This window comes from Heterodontus francisci, chromosome 8 (genome assembly GCF_036365525.1).
Source record: "Heterodontus francisci isolate sHetFra1 chromosome 8, sHetFra1.hap1, whole genome shotgun sequence".
In the NCBI taxonomy this organism is placed as follows: domain Eukaryota; kingdom Metazoa; phylum Chordata; class Chondrichthyes; order Heterodontiformes; family Heterodontidae; genus Heterodontus; species Heterodontus francisci.
This window is the reverse complement of record NC_090378.1, coordinates 91,620,055-91,637,743: the sequence shown is the minus strand read 5'-3', so window position 1 is coordinate 91,637,743 and position 17,689 is coordinate 91,620,055.

Here is a 17,689-nt window from a genome sequence, read left to right as displayed (position 1 = left end):
ATTAAAAAGTGAATGTAGAGGCTACCAATTAGTATTTGCAATTCATAAGTACTAGTTTATTTCAACTTTATTTAACTTCCTATAATTAAAAAGTCTCCTTGTGGCAAATCTAATTAAACATATTGACACCAGCCACCACAATAATTTCCTATTCCTGCAGGCATTTCGACATTCTTTTCCTCAGGCGACTTCTGTTCAATTTTAGAGTTGGCTTCTGGTGCTTGTTTTGTTCCCTGGTGCTTGCCCAGTTCACATTGCCGCTATTATATTCAAAATCAGCCACTGTAGCAAACTTCTTTCCCTAGTAATAGAGTCCTGGCAATCTGGCTCTTTAGCTGTGGGAAAACATGCAGTGCTCGTAACTGACCTCATGATATAAAGGTCTGCAAAAGCATGAGGAATTTAAGATTTTTGCCATGCTATGTACTGTTTCCATAGTATAGCAATATTTCTGGTGCCCAACACACAATACGCTGGGAGGGACTGAGATCAAGGAACAGGCTGTAGAATTATAGAAACTTACAGCACAGAAGGAGGCTGTTCAACACATCATGCCTGCCCACCCACCTCCATCCTCCTGCTCTATTCACATAGTCCTGTAATTTTTTCCTTTCCAAGTATCTATCCAATTCCTGTTAGCTGTGCTAGCACCTTTAAAGGGTGGATGGTCGCCCTTAATATTGCCCTATTACTGAGGGGGAGAAATTACTGGAGCAGGGCAATGAATTAGAACAGCATCATTCCAGGATGCAGCTTTGAAGGTCCTGTAGAGAAGGATGGTCAGTTTTACAGCTGGGGGAAATACTCCAGTGAAGAGCCAGAACAGAGTGTATAGAAGTTGTTGAAAAAGTGAATACACTCGTACTTGTGCTTACACCCCATGGGCAGGGCAGGGCAGGAAGAAATTAGTTGCTCTTCACAAGAACAAAGAACAAAGATAATTACAGCACAGGAACAGGCCCTTCGGCCCTCCAAGCCTGCGCCGATCCAGATCCTCTCTCTAAACATGTCGCCTATTTTCTAAACTTCTGTATCTCAAGGTTGCTGAGGTGAGCGTGCTCACACTTTGACCGATGTTACAATCTTGCTTTACAGCGTACATTAACTTGCTTTGAGGCCTATTAAATGTGGCAAGCTACGCGCATGCTGCAAAAGCAAGGTATCAGCTTGCTACTTGTTTCACGATTCACATTAGGTCACTGCTGGACCGGGAATTTGAGTGACATGCAACTTCTCTCTGATTCCCTATTCCAGAGCCAGCTTGAGGCACCTCCAACTGCTGAGCCAGGGATTTGAATCTCACATGGGCCTTCTGACAATTGCCATTTGATAGATCACCATCAGCATTTTGTGCAGTCATTTGAGAGAGTGCTGAGCAACCTGCAAAATTGGGGCCTCTCTATCCATAATCTTAATCTGTGCAGTGCAGCACGACTGCCTAATTGAACTGTAGGCCACTGTGGATGAGTTAGAATATGCTGTAAATAGGGGATCAAGGACACAAGAGCCTTAATCAGAGCATTCGTTATGGAAGCCATGCCTAAGCTTGGGATCTCAGCCAATGCGGGTTCCTCTGCAAAGATTCACTCTGGAAACTTCAATGAAATAAATCGATTAAGGAATTCAGAAGAAACTTCTTTACCATTACAGTGGTGAGAATGTGGAACTTGCAATCACATGGAGCAGTTGAGGTCAATAGCACAGGTGCATTTAAGGGGAAGCTCGATATGTACATGGGGAGAAAGGAATAGAAGGTCATGTTGATAGGGTTAGATGAAATAAGACGAGAGGAAGCTCGTGTTCAGCATTAACACAGGCAAAGATCTCTCGGGCCAAATAGCCTTTTTCTGTGCAGCAAATTCTATGTAAATCATTGACCCCATCAAACAAGTAATTGGTTGTGAGTTTTAACAGATTTTTCCTTCAGTTGCTTCAAAGGACCTATTGGCATAAAAAATTGATGGCAGTGATCACCTTGACAACCACTGACTGAAATGATTTATCCTCAGAACAGTTTCTAGCTGCAGGAAACAACACAGTTTTGTCACTGGGCTCCCTGGACACAGTGTCTGCAGGCAGATCCCTTTGGAAATATGCAGGGATACTAGACTTGCACTGTACACTCTGGTGGTGGAGTAAGGGCAGCTTTTTCTTGAATGTGCAAATGGTAAATGACCTTGTTTTGCATGTCTCCACTGATCCTCCTCTCCCTGCTCCTGAATTTACAGAGCGAGAGAGATGACTGTCCAATGGGGCATCCATTGATTCTATTTAAGTTCTGGACCATTACAGTTCCTTTGGCAAACACTTCTAAATGGGAGAAGCGGGGATGCTTTAAGATGCTCAGAACGACTTCAAGAGTAAAAGTAAAAAACAAAACAACAAAGAAGCAGAGAAATCACTGGGTAATATACAGCCAAGCAAGCCATCTTTTAGCAAAGAGAACCTGACATGGCTGAAGAGGCCGACCAACCAGTGTTAGTTCTCCATGTATTTTGAGCTTTGCCGAGGTGCAGAGAACACATTAGCCATTTATATAAATGGGAGTTTGCTGAGTGGAGTCAGGTGTGCTGGCCCTCAGCCGCTTCCTGATCACATGATATTCTACACGCATGACTCTGTCCTTGGTGCTCGATGATAGTCCCATTACTTCCTTACAAGTGGGATCTCCCTTTCCTAATTTTCAAATCCTCTTTGTTCGTGGCGTGAAATGTTAATGAGGTTACAGTAGCATGATGGAATCATAGAATCAGACAGTGCAGAAGGAGGCCATTCAGCCCCTTTGTGCTCTTTGAAAGAGCTGTTCAATTAGTCCCACTCCCCTGCTCTTTCATCAGAGCCCCTGCAATTTTTCTCCCATTTAGGTATTTATCCAATTCCCTTTTGAAAATTACTATTGGAACTGCTTCTATCACCCTTTCAGGCAGTGCATTCTGGGTCATCATAACTCGAGAACAAGCCAAATAATTAAAGGGTTAGAGCAGTGGCTAGAAAAACACCTCTGTTGCCTCTGGTCCTTCTGCAATTGCTAAAACCTGAACCTTACAGGTGGTGCAGATCTTAAGGAATCTTAGTCCGTTTGAAAAGGATTTTCATGGAATGCAGGAAAACCAGCATATGAACCTGTGAAGATAACAAATGTCTGATATGAAATGATAATTACTTTGTGCGGTAGCAAAGGGTTATGAACAAAAGTCATAAAAATGAAATTAAATATGCATGAATAATATTTCTCTTAAGCTGCAATACCAACTGCAAAAGCTTAGAAGATGTCTGCGTTCTGCAGGATTTGAAGCCTGGAATCTATGACGTGAAGCTTTAAAGCCTGAAGGGCCTTGGCATATAAAAATCATTAAGCTGCTGCAATGAATGAAGTGTTCAGAAATCTAGGTCATCACTTTCCTGTATGTGCAGTTTTCTTCTGTTACATTAAAGTCCACCCAATAAATTAGGTGCCAGCATTTACAATACGTTTGAGGAAATTACAGGATTGTATTTGGTTCTGCAAATACAGAAAACAAGAAAATCAAGTTTGCCCAAAATTATTTATAAATGTGCAATGGTTGTATGGAGTCTGGCAATGGCAGTGGACGTTTGACTCCAGGTCCACCAGCCAACATTCAAAAAACAGCCAACCAACGTGCGTGGGATTTCAACAGCTCTTAGTCAGGTTTGCTGCGTGGAATATTTTACCTCAAGGGCTTCACAGCTCGCACAATTAGTACCACTGAATTCTTGTTCTCCATAGCAGCATACCTTCTGTCAACTGTTCCACTTAAGGCTACATAGGAGCCCGTCCATGGCTGCTTCCTTTCCCTCTCCAGGCCACAGAAGAGTGCATGGTATCAGGGTCAGCCATGACTCAGTTGGTGACACTCTCACCTCTGGATCAGGAGGTGCTGGGCTCAAATCTCACTCCAGAGACTTGAACACATAATCAAGGCTGACACGCTCGTGCAGTACTGAGGGAGTGCTGCACTGTTGGAGGTGCTGTCTTTTGGATGAACTGTTAAACCAAGATCCCATGTGTCCTCTCAGGTGAATATAAAAGATCTCTTGGTACTATCTCAAAGCAGAGTAGTGAGGTTCTCCACAGTGTCTGGCCAATATTTATCCCTCAACCAAAGCCACACAAAAAAAAAAATGATCTAGTCATTATCACATTTTGGTTTGTGGGGCCTTGCTATGTGCCCATCCAAATACAAAAAGATCTCATCAATATGCGCAGTGTAACTATTTATTAATGATGCTCCCTTCAGGGCTATCCTACATTACAACAGTGACTATACTTCCTAAAGAAGTACTTCATTGGTTGAAAAAGTGCTTTGGAATGTCCTGAGATCACGAAAGATGCTATAGAAATGTAAGTCCTTTGTTCAAGCCCACTGCTTGATTTTCAAGCCACATCTCCAACATGTCGTAAATTTTGTCAAATTGTCAGAACATCCAGTTTACAAGCAATGAATTGAACAATTCACTTACAAAGTTTGCCATCTATTAGATTTTACCAGCTACTGAATGAGAAAATGAACCTGAACTTGAAATAACATCTAGTCATGGTGAATTTAAGATGAAAGACATCCAAGAAATAAATGTATGGAATGCCGATTATAAGACATACAGCCTCACATCAACAAACAATGAAAACCCATGTGTGGGAAGACAAACTGCCTCTTTCTCCAGGGTGGATAACTCACTGTTCTTCATGAGTATAAGCGGATATATAACACTGCTACTTTAGCCACACAGTGAGGCACATTAAAGCAAGAGGGTGAAATCCTTGGCACTTGGAGTTTCAAACTTATGTTTCAGTTCGTGGGGAAGTTGGAATCTGTGCGTACAGCAAACTGTCAGAGATTAACTATAAATGAAATATTATCTTTTCAAAAAATCATACAGCCCCGGATGTTTGAATGTAATCGCATAATATTTGAATTGCAACTTTTTCCACTCAAAAAGCTGTGGGTGCTGGATCAATCGAAATTTTTCAAGACAGAGGTTGATGGAATTTTGTTAGGTCAGGGTATGATGGAAAATGGAAACAAGGTGGGTAGATGGAGTTAAGGTACAGATCAGCTATGATCTAATTGAATGGCGGAACAGGCTCAAGGGACTGAATGGCATCCTCCTGTTCCTATGGTCAGTGTATCTTCCTTACATTTCTTATCTTTCACCATTTGCTGGTAAGATGTGTGTGTGCATCTGTAATCTGCCCATGTCCTGGGGCATCGAGCCAGCTTTAGAATTGTGGAAAAATTTAAATAAATGAGTGGTAGCACAGGCCAGAATATCTTTCTGTGCACATTCAAAGACAAATGGATCTCATTAATATGCACAGTATAACTATTTGTTAATGATGCTCCCTTCAGGGCTATCGCTTGCATTCCAGCCAAGCATAATGGTGGTTGGTGCCACTTGGGGTGTGAAGTGCTCTTCCCCCCCCCCAAGTTACTGCTTTCCTTTCGTGCTTATCTGTGTTTTCAAGTACCTCTGCAGTTTTAAGCTCAACTTCATACTAAAGGCAGCAGAGTTTTCTCACGCTGTAGAGCAATTGTTTTATAATCTACAGTGCATTTTAAACAATTGCACTCTAGCTAAGGAGCAAGTTCGATTAATTATCTAAAGTATCAGCCATGGCTCAGCGTGCAATGAGTTCTTTTATGTTGCCTGATGCATGACGTCCAGACATGCTGAAGATATAAAACTGATTTATTACGGCTAACTTATTGGGTTGAATTTTACAGACCCCCAATGTCGGTGGTCGTGGCAGGGGCGGGGGGAGGGCCTGAAAATGCCTCCAGGAGAGGCCCGCCAATATTGGCGGTGGCGGCAAGGCCTCATGGCAGCACCCCCCTCCCCCCACTGCTCGGCAACGGGAGCGCCATTAACATATGTAAATAAATTTAATTCAATGAATTAATGAAACTTATGCTCCTGCTGTCCATCCCAGTGCTATATTGGTGCCGATGACTGGCACTCCTGCGCCTTCGGATCCCCACGCACTGAAACATAAGTTTGAAACTCCAAGTGCCAAGGGTTTCACCCTCTTGCTTTAATGTGCCTCACTGTGTGGCTAAAGTAGCAGTGTTATATATCCGCTTATACACGTGAAGAACAGTGAGTTATCCACCCTGGAGAAAGAGGCAGTTTGTCTTCCCACACATGGGTTTTCATTGTTTGTTGATGTGAGGCTGTATGTCTTATAATCGGCATTCCATACATTTATTTCTTGGATGTCTTTCATCTTAAATTCACCATGACTAGATGTTATTTCAAGTTCAGTTTCATTTTCTCATTGAATAGCTGGTAAAATCTAATAGATGGCAAACTTTGTAAGTGAATTGTTCAATTCATTGCTTGTAAACTGGATGTTCTGACAATTTGACAAAAGTTACGACATGTTGGAGATGTGGCTTGAAAATCAAGCAGTGGGCTTGAACAAAGGACTTGCATTTCTATAGCATCTTTCGTGATCTCAGGACATCGCAAAGCACTTTTTCAGCCCCATCTGAAGATCCCAAACTGGGGATCTGAAGCAGAACACTGGTGGAGAGGGGGGAGCAGGTAAGTTTTTCAGTGCGGGGGATGGGGAGTGGGGTCAAACACATCTCATTGGTGTAGGGGATGGTGGGAAATGGTAAAGTGTTAAGTTGATGCACTTTGGGGAGAAGGTCGGGTCGGCAGGGGAAGTGTTTTGCGGGGGGGAGGGGGGGCGAAGAGAGCAAGTATTCCAGATTACGGTTTTGGGGGAGGGTGGGAGGGGGACAATTTAAATGGTTAATTTTTACTCACAATTACCATTAAATATTTGAATTGAATGTTAGGGCTCGAAGCCCTTTAAAAATGCTGTCAACGCCTACGTGCAGGCACCTGGCGCCATTGCCGGGGATGGACAGCCCGCCCCCTTCATATCATCGGGGTTGGCGTTTCGCTCCTGCTATTTAAATGAGCCACTGCGCTTAATATCTCAGCGGCTCCATGACATGCGGCATGTGCGGGCGGACCGCTATTATTTATGACTGCCGCTGTAATCCGTGGCAGAAGTATAAATTTCAGTCCATTATGTACAGCACAGAGCGAACTATCTACCGAACTTTACTCTAAGTGTTACAGTTGCAGAGTGACTCTGGCTCCGAGTCACATGACTACATCCTGGTACATAGCTCATTAGCATGCTAAGATTTTAAAGGCAATTATACAACATTCCCTCTTTTTCCAAAGATAAGTCTCGTATGCTACAATTAAAAGAACACCTAACATTAGATGCCATCAAAATTATTTATACAGGTATAGATATTGTTAAATTTACAACTATAGAGGCTCAAAAGTCCATATATCGTTTTGGTAGTTTGACAACTCTTGCTTGGAGAATTTGCATCTCATCTGTTGCTGTTGTTATGACCGACCGCTGCTGTCAAAGCCCCCTAATAAAAATATACGATTCTGATTGTGGGGGGAGAAATCCACTGTTAATTCAATCCCATCCCTCCACAGATCGCCTAACATATCATTTTAAACTTTCCAAATTAAAGAAAAACCCAGCCAAATTGTACTGTCAATTAACCCCTGAATGAGGCTAACCAAACCAGGTGTCTTTAAATCAACAAATTAACTGTTTAATTAGTAAAGCTAAATTCTTAAACATTATGAAGATATAAACAACATCTAAAAATAAAAAAAATTGGAGTCCTTGCAAATTTACAGTCCAATGTTGCTCGAAGTCCTCATAGGGAGAAAAAGTTCTTCAACAGTAGAACAGTCCGTAGTCTAATTCCAGCACTAAGTGATGCCTTCCTTCTCCCGTGATGGATTTCAACAATTAACAACTTGCAAACACTTCCAATAGAATCAATCTGACTTTAGAGATTTTTTTGAGAGATAAAAGATTGTCACAGTCTAACTTCCCTTCCTTCAGCTTAAATTATCAGAGATCTCTGTTTTGGCTTGACTTTTTTAGAATTTTGACAGATAATAATTAAACAGACTAAATTCTCTTCCTTCAGTTTAAATGTTAGCACCTGAAAGAAGAGCTCTCAACCAGTTAAACTGACAGACATGTGTTCTCCTGGAACAGACTGTTTTCAACTAAAAAGCCAGTTCAAAATTGAATTGTAACAAATGTATTGCTTGATGCTCAGTCCAAATGGTTGTATCCAAGGTAACGAGAATGCACCCTTTGAATCGCAGTCTCCGAATGGCAGTTGCCGGGTAACCAGGATGCATTCTCTGAAGCTGGTTGGTTCGCTTTCCATATGGTTGTATCCAATGGCAACCAAAAATGCATTTTCTCTAACTCCTGAGGCTTGCTGGTTCCTAAAGCAGTTCGGCTCCTTTTCCAGCCTTAAAGACACACCACATATTCCCCAGAAAAAAAAAACTGCAGGATCATGACACTGTTCTTTCTGAAGTTTCTCCCTCTCTGCATTCAATTTCTGGTGCTCTGCCTTCAGCCTGCTAACATACTCTGTTGCTTTTCTCAAGATGGCCACTTTTGAGGCCTTTTCATTCTTGGACAGTTCTGGCACCTCATCTCAAAGAACCAACAGACTCAACTCATTCTTCCTCTGCCTCCTCAGGGCATTGCGTGTTCATCACCTCTCCTCATCCTCTGCGTCTGAAGGTCTTGGGCTCAAGGTCGAGGACTTGTTCGAGGAGGAGTACTTGGCCTCATGAAAGTACCTGTCCATTCTGGCTCACTGTGATGCTGATGGTTCTCTATGGAGCAGAAGTGAGGTTGGGGCATAGTTGTGCTGTTGCTGGATTTCCAGACTCCACCGTTTGATGTTGGCCAGAGTCTGAGAGTGGGTTCCGGTCCTTGGAGATTTCCCCTTGGCAGTGCTGTCATGGATAGTTATGATGTTGAGGTCCTTACACACTGGTAGACCTGCCGCTGCTGGTCCACTCATGTCTAGAAGGTAGAATGTTTGTGGTTTCCATGCCGACTTGCCATAGCTGAATTGCATTATCTGTGTGCCACTGCAAGGGATGGGTGACCCATTGAATGCAGATAACTTGGCAGTTGTCAGTTGTATCATTGATTTCCAATGACTCCAGTACATATCTTTGAGTATTCGGACTGGTAGGATATTTGCACTAGCGCTAGTGCCAATTTTGACCCTGAGTGTGTTTGCCAGCTTTCTTTTGGCACATGATTTTAACAGTGGTGAAAGCTTCCAGCTGTTTGACTTCATTAACTTGATGTGTCAGGTCACAATGTAGAACGCCTATTCATCTTCTGGCTGAGAATTACTTCTCGTTGAGGCTTGTCTTTGGTCTGTTTTGCTGTGGACTTCATGTATCAGCTTGCATTTACGCAGGTCTCTGGACTCTCCTTGCTGCTGTTGCCCTGTTGCTGCCTCTGTTTTCTGTTTGTCTGTGTCTTGCTGCGGCTTCTGGCCGCATCTTTGGAACTAGATTTCTTGCATAGGTGGGCCCAGTGTCCTTTTGCACTGCATGCCTTGCACAGTGCCTTTGTTCGGCGGACAGTTTCTTGAAATGCAGGACAATGCTTTCTCTTTTTGACCTGGTTATGGTGCTGATACTGTTGGCTGCACAGAATGCCTGCAGGTGCTGTTGTCCAGCTACAATTGCTTTTGTATTTCCTGCCATCTTCCAGCAGTGCATCTATGCTATGACCTTTCTTTTTCCCAAGAGGTTTTTCTGTAATGCTTCAGTGGGTGTTGATATAATCACTCGCTCCATTATTCGGTCTGAAAGCTCAGTTTCTGAGAAGCTGCATTTGTTGCCCTTGCTATGGCATCTACTGATGAACTGGTCTATTGATTCCTGTAGCTGTTGCCTGTATGACATCAATTCCAGACGATGAATTCTAAAATTCACTCAGAATTGGAACTGATCTTACAAACATACAAACCTACGAATTAGGAGCAGAAGTAGGCCCCTCTAGCCTGCTCTGCCACTCAAAAAGATCATGGTTCATCTGTTTGTGTTTTGAATTCCACTCTCCCATCTACCTCCGATAACCTTTGATTCCCTTGCCTTACAAGAATCTATCTACCTCCACCTTAAAAATATTCAATGACCCCGCCTCCATCACCTTCTGAGGCAAAGAGTTCCAAAGTTGCACAACCCTCTGAGAGAAAAAAATTCTCCTCATCTCTGTCCTAAAAGGGCGAACCCTAATTTTAAAACAGTGCCCCATAGTTCTGGACTCGCCCACAAGAGTAAACATCCTTTCCACATCCACCTTGTCAAGACCGTTCAGGATCTCATATACTTCAATTAAGTCTCCCCTCACTCTTTTAAACTCCAGTGAAAACAAGCCCAGTCTGCCCAACCTTTCCTCATAAGAGAACCCTTTCATTCCAGGTATCAATCTAGTAAATCTCCTTTGAACTGCCTCCAACGTATTTACGTCCTTCCTTAAATAAGGAGGCCAAAAGTGCACACAGTATTCGAGCTGTGGTCTTACCAATGCCTTGTATAATTGAAGCATAACATCCTTGCTTTTATTTTCAATTCCTCTCGTAATAAAGGATAGCATTCCATTAGCCTTCTTTATTACTTGCTGTACCTGCATACTAGCTTTTTGTGACTCATACACTAGAAAACCTAAATCCCTCTGCACCATGGAATTCAGCAGTTGTTCTCCATTTCAGTAATATTCTGCTTTTTTATTCTTCCTGGCAAAGTGAACAGCTTCACATTTTCCCACATTATACTCCATCTGCCAGATTTTGGCCCACTCGCTCAACCTATCTATATCGGTCTGCAACCTCCTTACGTCCTCTTCACAATATACTTTCCTACCTACCTTGTGAGTTCTGCAAATTTAGCTACCATGCCATTGCTCCCCTCATCTAAGCCATTGACACAAATTGTAAAAAGTTGAGGCCCCAGCACAGACCCTTGCAGGACTCCACTCATCACATCCTGCCAATCAGAAAAGAACCAATTTATGCATATTCTCTCTTTTCTGCCAGTGCTCTCCAAATCATTGTGGGATATTTCTGGTCCTCATCAGATAGTCCAGAGGTGTTGACTCTGTGTAATCCCTCATTTCCAACTGCTATTAATTTTTTAGAGCCTATTTTTCTGGTTCTACAATTATTTGGTCTGTGAAGAATAACTGCATTCTTTGTTTGAACTGTTGGAACTCGATTAAAATATCCATGGCCTTCCAGTTCATGCTGGGAAATTTGGTATCCATTTTACTGCTGTTCTTTTAATTTAAAACTTGCTTTAAGACTTGTTCTGTGACTCTGCACTGTTTTCCCTTTAAGAGACCCTCTGTTATTTATACTAGCTGCTTTGATTGACAGGAGCAGGAGTTTGCTAGTGCTGTGTATTTATCTTGCTTCCAGCACTTAAGCTTGTTCTATTTACACAGCTGTCCAATAGGCAGTTCAGTTGTTTTTTTTTGTTAGTATTTGTTTTTACATGGTCTTTACATTACTTAACATGGTCTGTTTACACAGCTGTTCACTAGCTGCTGATGTTTGTTTATGTTCTTCATGCTCGAGTGGTTTTATGAGTTTTTTTACTACTGCTTCGTGAATGCACGTTCTTATTCATGTCTGAGTAGTTTAATTTTTTTTTAAACTTTGGCTGCATTGATGAAGTTCTGCAGAGATCGGGGTTCATCTGCATTGTTTGCAAACAGACGCCTCCTATAATGGCGCCGATTTAAATCACCTCGGGAAAGGAGTCGGGTATTCCCCGTTTTTATTTTACATGGAGCTTTTGAAAAAAAATCAAGCTCTTAAAGGACTTTAAAAACTTTTTTTCAATATCAGTATCCCTCACCTGTCGGCACAGTGAGACACCCGATCTACTTGCAGCCTGTTGTGCTGTGCTCTGTCTTCTACAGCTTGAGGTAAGTTCTTTTTTCCCTGTTTGAACCAGTATTTTTCTTTAAATTTTCCTCGACTGGCTGTAGGGAAAGGTCATTTTCAGAGCTGTTTTAACTGTGGTCTTCAACCTCAGACTTTGTCTTCTCACCACAGCTGCAACCATGTAATGAGTTCTTTTATGTTGTCTGATGCAACATAAATGGGATGCGTGGAGTCCAGATATGCTGAAGATATTGGACAGAATTTTTCCTTGAAAAGTCAGTGACGATCCCGCCCCTGCCGGGCCTGGGGATCCAGTCTGAATTTTACGGTCCCCAGACCCTTAATTGGGCTTAGGCGGGACTTCCACCTTGTTGAGGCAGGAAGTCCCACCTGATGGAGCTGCTGGCCAATCACTGGGCCGTCAGCTCTTAGTCCAGTGCCACCGGGATCGGTGGCCACTGCTGGGACTGCAACCCAGCTTCAGCAAGAAGAGGAAGGATGGCCCCAGATAGAAAGTGAGTTTTTGGGGCCTCACCAGGGATGATCGGTCGGGCCCTGGCTAGGCAAGGGGGGTATATTGGGGGATGATCAGGAGGGCATCCCCCCAGGCTGTGAGAAAGCTGCCTGCTTTTGTCAGGCGGCTTTTCTCAGGCCTGGGCCGCCCCACCAGCCAAAGGTAAAATCCCAGTGGTGGCAGGCAGAGGCCCTTAAGTGGCCGTCAATTGGCCACTTAAGGGGCTTGATTGGCTTGGGGCAGGTGGGCCGTTTCCCGCTGCCCTGCGTAAAATGGCAGCTGAGGCGGGAGCGGTTTAGGAAGGGCCCCCTGAGCCCACTCCATTTTACATGTCCCCCCACTCTTCCCCGCCACCAGCCTGCTGTTTGGGGGGGCGTGGTGTAAAGATCCGGCCATAAAACATATTTATTACAGCTGACCTATTACTGAACCTTACCCTGAGTGTTACAGTTGCAGAGTGACTCTGGCTCTGAGTCACATGACTACATCTCAGTACTTAACTCATTAGCATATTAAGATATTAAAGGGACATCTCTCTTAAAGGCAATCATACAACACAGAGTATCACACCTGTCTCAGTCAGAAGGTTTTGGGTTCCAGTCCCACATCAGAGTCTTGAGTGCAAAGTCTAGGCTAACACTCCAGGATAGTACTGAAGGAGCACTATACCATCTGAGGTCTCAGATGACACATTAAGCTGAGGCCCATCTACCCTCTCTCTGGTTGATATAAAAGGTCTTATATAACTATATTGAAGAGCAGAGGAGTTCTCCCCAGTGGCCGATATTTATCCCTCAACCAACATCACTTAAACCGATTATCTGTCATTATCTCATTACTGTTGGTGGGAGCTTGCTGTGCACAAATTGGCTGCCATGTTTCCTACATTACAATAATGACTATACTTCAAAAGAATTTCATTGGCTGTAAAGTGCCTTGAGACATCCTGAGTTCATGCATATAAATGCGTCTTTCTTTAAATCATTTCACCTAGATGAGTCTATGAAACACTAACTAAGGCATTTATTCTGCAGTTTGAGACTCACCTAAATCGATCAAAGAAAGATCTTTCAATTCAAAACCTGTTCTGCCCCCCACATGTATGTTTAAGGAAGTTTAAAACTTCAAAAGGCAATTAAAATAATTACACATTTTCACATATCTACTCGAGTTCTTATATTGCACAACAAGTATGTTGAAATCTCCATACAGCCTCTCTTTTCAATAAGAATACGTTAATGTTGCAGCTTCTATGACATGTGACTGCTAGTACCAGCTACTTCACTTTGTTGTTCACTTTGGTCATAAAAATAGAAAAGAAGAATGAACATGAGACATGGGAATACTCGTACAAGGAATGCACAAAGTTAATATGCAGGTGCAGCAGGCTATTAGGAAAGCAAATGGCATGTTGGCCATTATTGAAGGGGAATGGAGTACAGGAATAAAGAAGTCTTGCTAAAATTGTACAGGGCTTTGGTGAGACCGCACCTGGAATACAGTGTGCAGTTTTGGTCTCCACATTTAAGAAAGGATATACTTGCACGGGAGGCAGTGCAGCAAAGATTTACTAAATTGGTCCCTGGATGAGGGTGTTGTCCTAGGATGAGTGGTTGAGTAAATTGGGCCTATATTCTCTGGAGTTTAGAAGATTGAGAGGCGATCTGATTAAGACATACAAGATTCTGAAAGGGCTTGATGGAGAAAAGCTGAGAGATTGTTCTGTTAGTTAGGGAATCTAGAACACGGGGTCACAGTCTCAGGATAAGGGGCCAATCATTCAGGACTGAGATGAGGAGAAATTACTTCATTCAAAGTGTTGTGAATCTTTGGAATTCTCTAACCCAGAGGTTTATGGATGCTCCATCATTGAATACATTTAAGGCTGGGATAGATAGATGTTTGGACTCACAGGGAATCAAGGGATATGGGGAGTGGGCAGGAAAGTGGAATTGAAGCCCAAGATCAGCCATGATAGTATTGAATGGCGGAGCAGGTTTGATGGCCACATGGTCTACCTCTGCTCCTATTTCTTGTGTTCTTGTGTTCTGTTTCCAGTGGTAACTCGGTCATTTCATTGCAATATGAAGAAATATGCTTCAAATTAAGTTGTAAAATTTTTTTTTATTGCTAACTGGGTTAAAATAGTTAGCAGAAGCTGTTCAGCATTTGTAAAACTCACAGCTCCCGAGGAACTAGATTTTTAAAAACTGTACCACCCTTAGCATCCAGATCGACATTATTTGCAAGAGCATTTTTCTTATACAATCACTCCTTTGTTGGGCTGCAGCTTTTAGATATACATCTGTATTTGGTGATAAAGATCAATTTCTGTATATCAGTAAACACTTTTCTAATCAGTATGAGTCTCAGTGTCTATGTGACTCTGCTCGAACATCTCTGTGTGCATGTTACAGTATTGCTCCCACACAAACTGCAGGCCTGCTGTTCTGTGCACATTCAACAAATTAATTTGGTGTGAAAAAGGAAGCATTAACAAAATATAATTGGTGAGAATCTTGACCTTGAAGTGGAGTTGGTCTTTTTTTTTAGGGCAGGATGGCGAGGAGTTGGGCAATGAAAATTTAATGGTTGTATTTCTGAAAATAAGTTATTGTCGTAGTGAACAGCAATTAGAGTTAAGTGCATTATAAAAATTGGTGTCATCTAATATTTTCCGCACTGAGCTGGGAGACTAATTTTACATGCCTTAAGTAATCAAATTTTGGAATGAAAATAAAAGTTGATTTAACTAATTTATTTTTTAAAGATCACAATGTAGCAATCCCATTTACAGAATATTAATATTGCCTAGATTTCTAAATGAAAATAACCTTCAGTGGATGAAACAATGAATGTGGGACACATTCTTTCACAGGTCCTTATAAAATCTATGTTGTTGCCCTGAAAAAATTCCTTTTCTCCTTGCTGCTTCTGTAAAGGTCAGTGTTCACGATGTTTCAAATGTCTTGTGCCTAATCTTGTGCAGTAACCAATAAATGGAAGAAAGGAGGATTTATTTTTTTTTATTCAGAGGTTTACTGCAGGCAAGTGCTAATGCTGTCCATAAAACTGAAATTTGGTTTTGCCTTTGAGGCAAGCAAGGGTATTTTCAATAACGGTTGCTTAATGTATTCAATTGGTAAACTATATTGAAAGTGACAGTTCTTGTGTGCATATAATTAAAATAAATGATTATTGGGAACACAAGCAGGTACAAGCACAATTTCTATAATTGGCACCTGTGTGGAACAATGCTGTGTTTTTCTCCCGGTTACAAAATTACACATTGCAAATTGCACACTCCAAAATAACAAGCTTTTGTGTCTAATAAATTTAGAAGTCAGTCTACTTCCAAGTAATTCACTCTGTGAGATAAGGTGCCATAAAAAGGCAGGTCTTTTATTTTGATTGTACAATTTGTGATGTTTTTGAGTAAAAATACCAATTTCTCTGTAGATTTCTGACTATGGGATTAACTCATCTACAGCCTGTCCCTTTATTATTAAACAACATATGCATTTGCATAAAGATGGCATTAGATCAGAGATGTTAAATGTACAGTCCATGGACAAGATCCTGTCATTGTCGTCATAATGAAGTTTTTATATTGCTTTTTATTCTACATGTGATAAATATGAATTATTAAAGACAAAATATGGTGAATTTGCTATATATGTTAATGCAATTTGTAACTGACATGGAGAAACACCAATAAGAATTAAAATAATCTTGCTACATTGATTTCACAAAGTAGTTTCACTTGATGGAAAAACTCAATGATTTTGAGTATTTATTGACAATTTATTTTGAGTCAGATGAAAATGTGTATATGTTATAAATGGAATATGCCCCATTCACCGGTCTAACATGAAAAGTATCTTCTATTCTGAGGCTACCCTTTCATAATTTTGTCACTTTTCACATGTCTGCTCAACCTCATCAGCGGATATATTTATTTATAACCACATTGTTTCTTCAGAGAACCTCGGTGTACATATGCATGTTTGTTCATTTAACATGGTTGCACCAGAAGTAATCTGCACCTGTTTGTAAAAGGTTTCAGACAGCACAATGCATTGATGCTTTGGTGGGCTATTTAAAAAGTGACAAAGAGTGAGCATGTTATGAGTTTGGAGATTTTGTAGGAGACATTTTCTCTCCCAACAGTTTCACAGAAATTCCTCTAAGTGGACATTATCAGCTACAGTCCAGAAGGTGTAATTTTTATTGATAACTACCCTCATAGCATTGTCTGACCCAAGAGTTAATAAATGCTCTTATTTGCAATAACCTGCTTACTGGTTATACCATAATCTTGTATGAAGGTACCATTGTATTCAGGTTGAATACATAGCAGAATTTATGAAGAATAGAACAGCCAAAAATATTTATTTATAATTAAATAGCAATGTGAAGCTGAAGCGAATATGGCAAATACAATTAATTACAAATACTGACTGCTCATATAATGAACATCAAGATTGATTATTTTTTTTTAAGGAATGCCTTTTGATAATAAATGCTCTAAAAGGCCACTGTAGATTGCCAAAGTATGATCTCACTGCATTTATCTGAAGTTCCTGTCTGCTATTTTAAGGGGAGTATTAAACCATTTGTCAGCTGGGTTCAGTGGTAGCACTCTGTATCTCTTGAGTCAGAAGGCTGTGATTTCAAGCCCCACACCAGCAACCTGGGCACATAACCTAGGCTGGCACTTCAGTGTGGTATTCAGCGAGTGCTGCACTGTCAGTGAAGTTGTCTGTCAGGTGAGAGGTTAAACTAAGGCACAAGGGTAATTTTTAACTCTGGTTTCTGTCAGGCGGGTGGGAGGTTTAAAAACGAGTAGTTTACTTACCCGCTCAGATCCTGCTCATTTCCAACTGTTTACAATGTTAACCTGCAGATGTTTTTCAAGCAGCCGAGGCACCCACCAAATTCAGGCCAGAATCTCATAAATTTATGCAAATCAGTATCCTGCTACAGCAATTTTAATCAGACCCTGAGTGGAGAAACTGTAGTATAAGGCCCTGAAAAGGTTAATGTTTAAGACAGTGAGAGTTAACACTTCCCACTGTAATAGTCACATGAGTATTAGGCTAAGTAGAAGTTAGAAGCAGCACGGGATGTGCTGACTAGACAGGCTTGTGGAGAGTGTAAATAGTTATATCTGTATATAATAAACGAGTTGTTCTTTAGCCCTACAAAGAACCCAAGCCTTCTTGAAACAACACTCTATATACACTACTACAATACACAACAGAAACTGCTGTAGCTTTCATTGCAATTCAATGGCAGTAAAGCACTTTTAGACATTCTGAGAATGTGAAAGGCACTATAGAAATGCAAGATTTATTTTTCCAAAATAGATTCGGGCTTC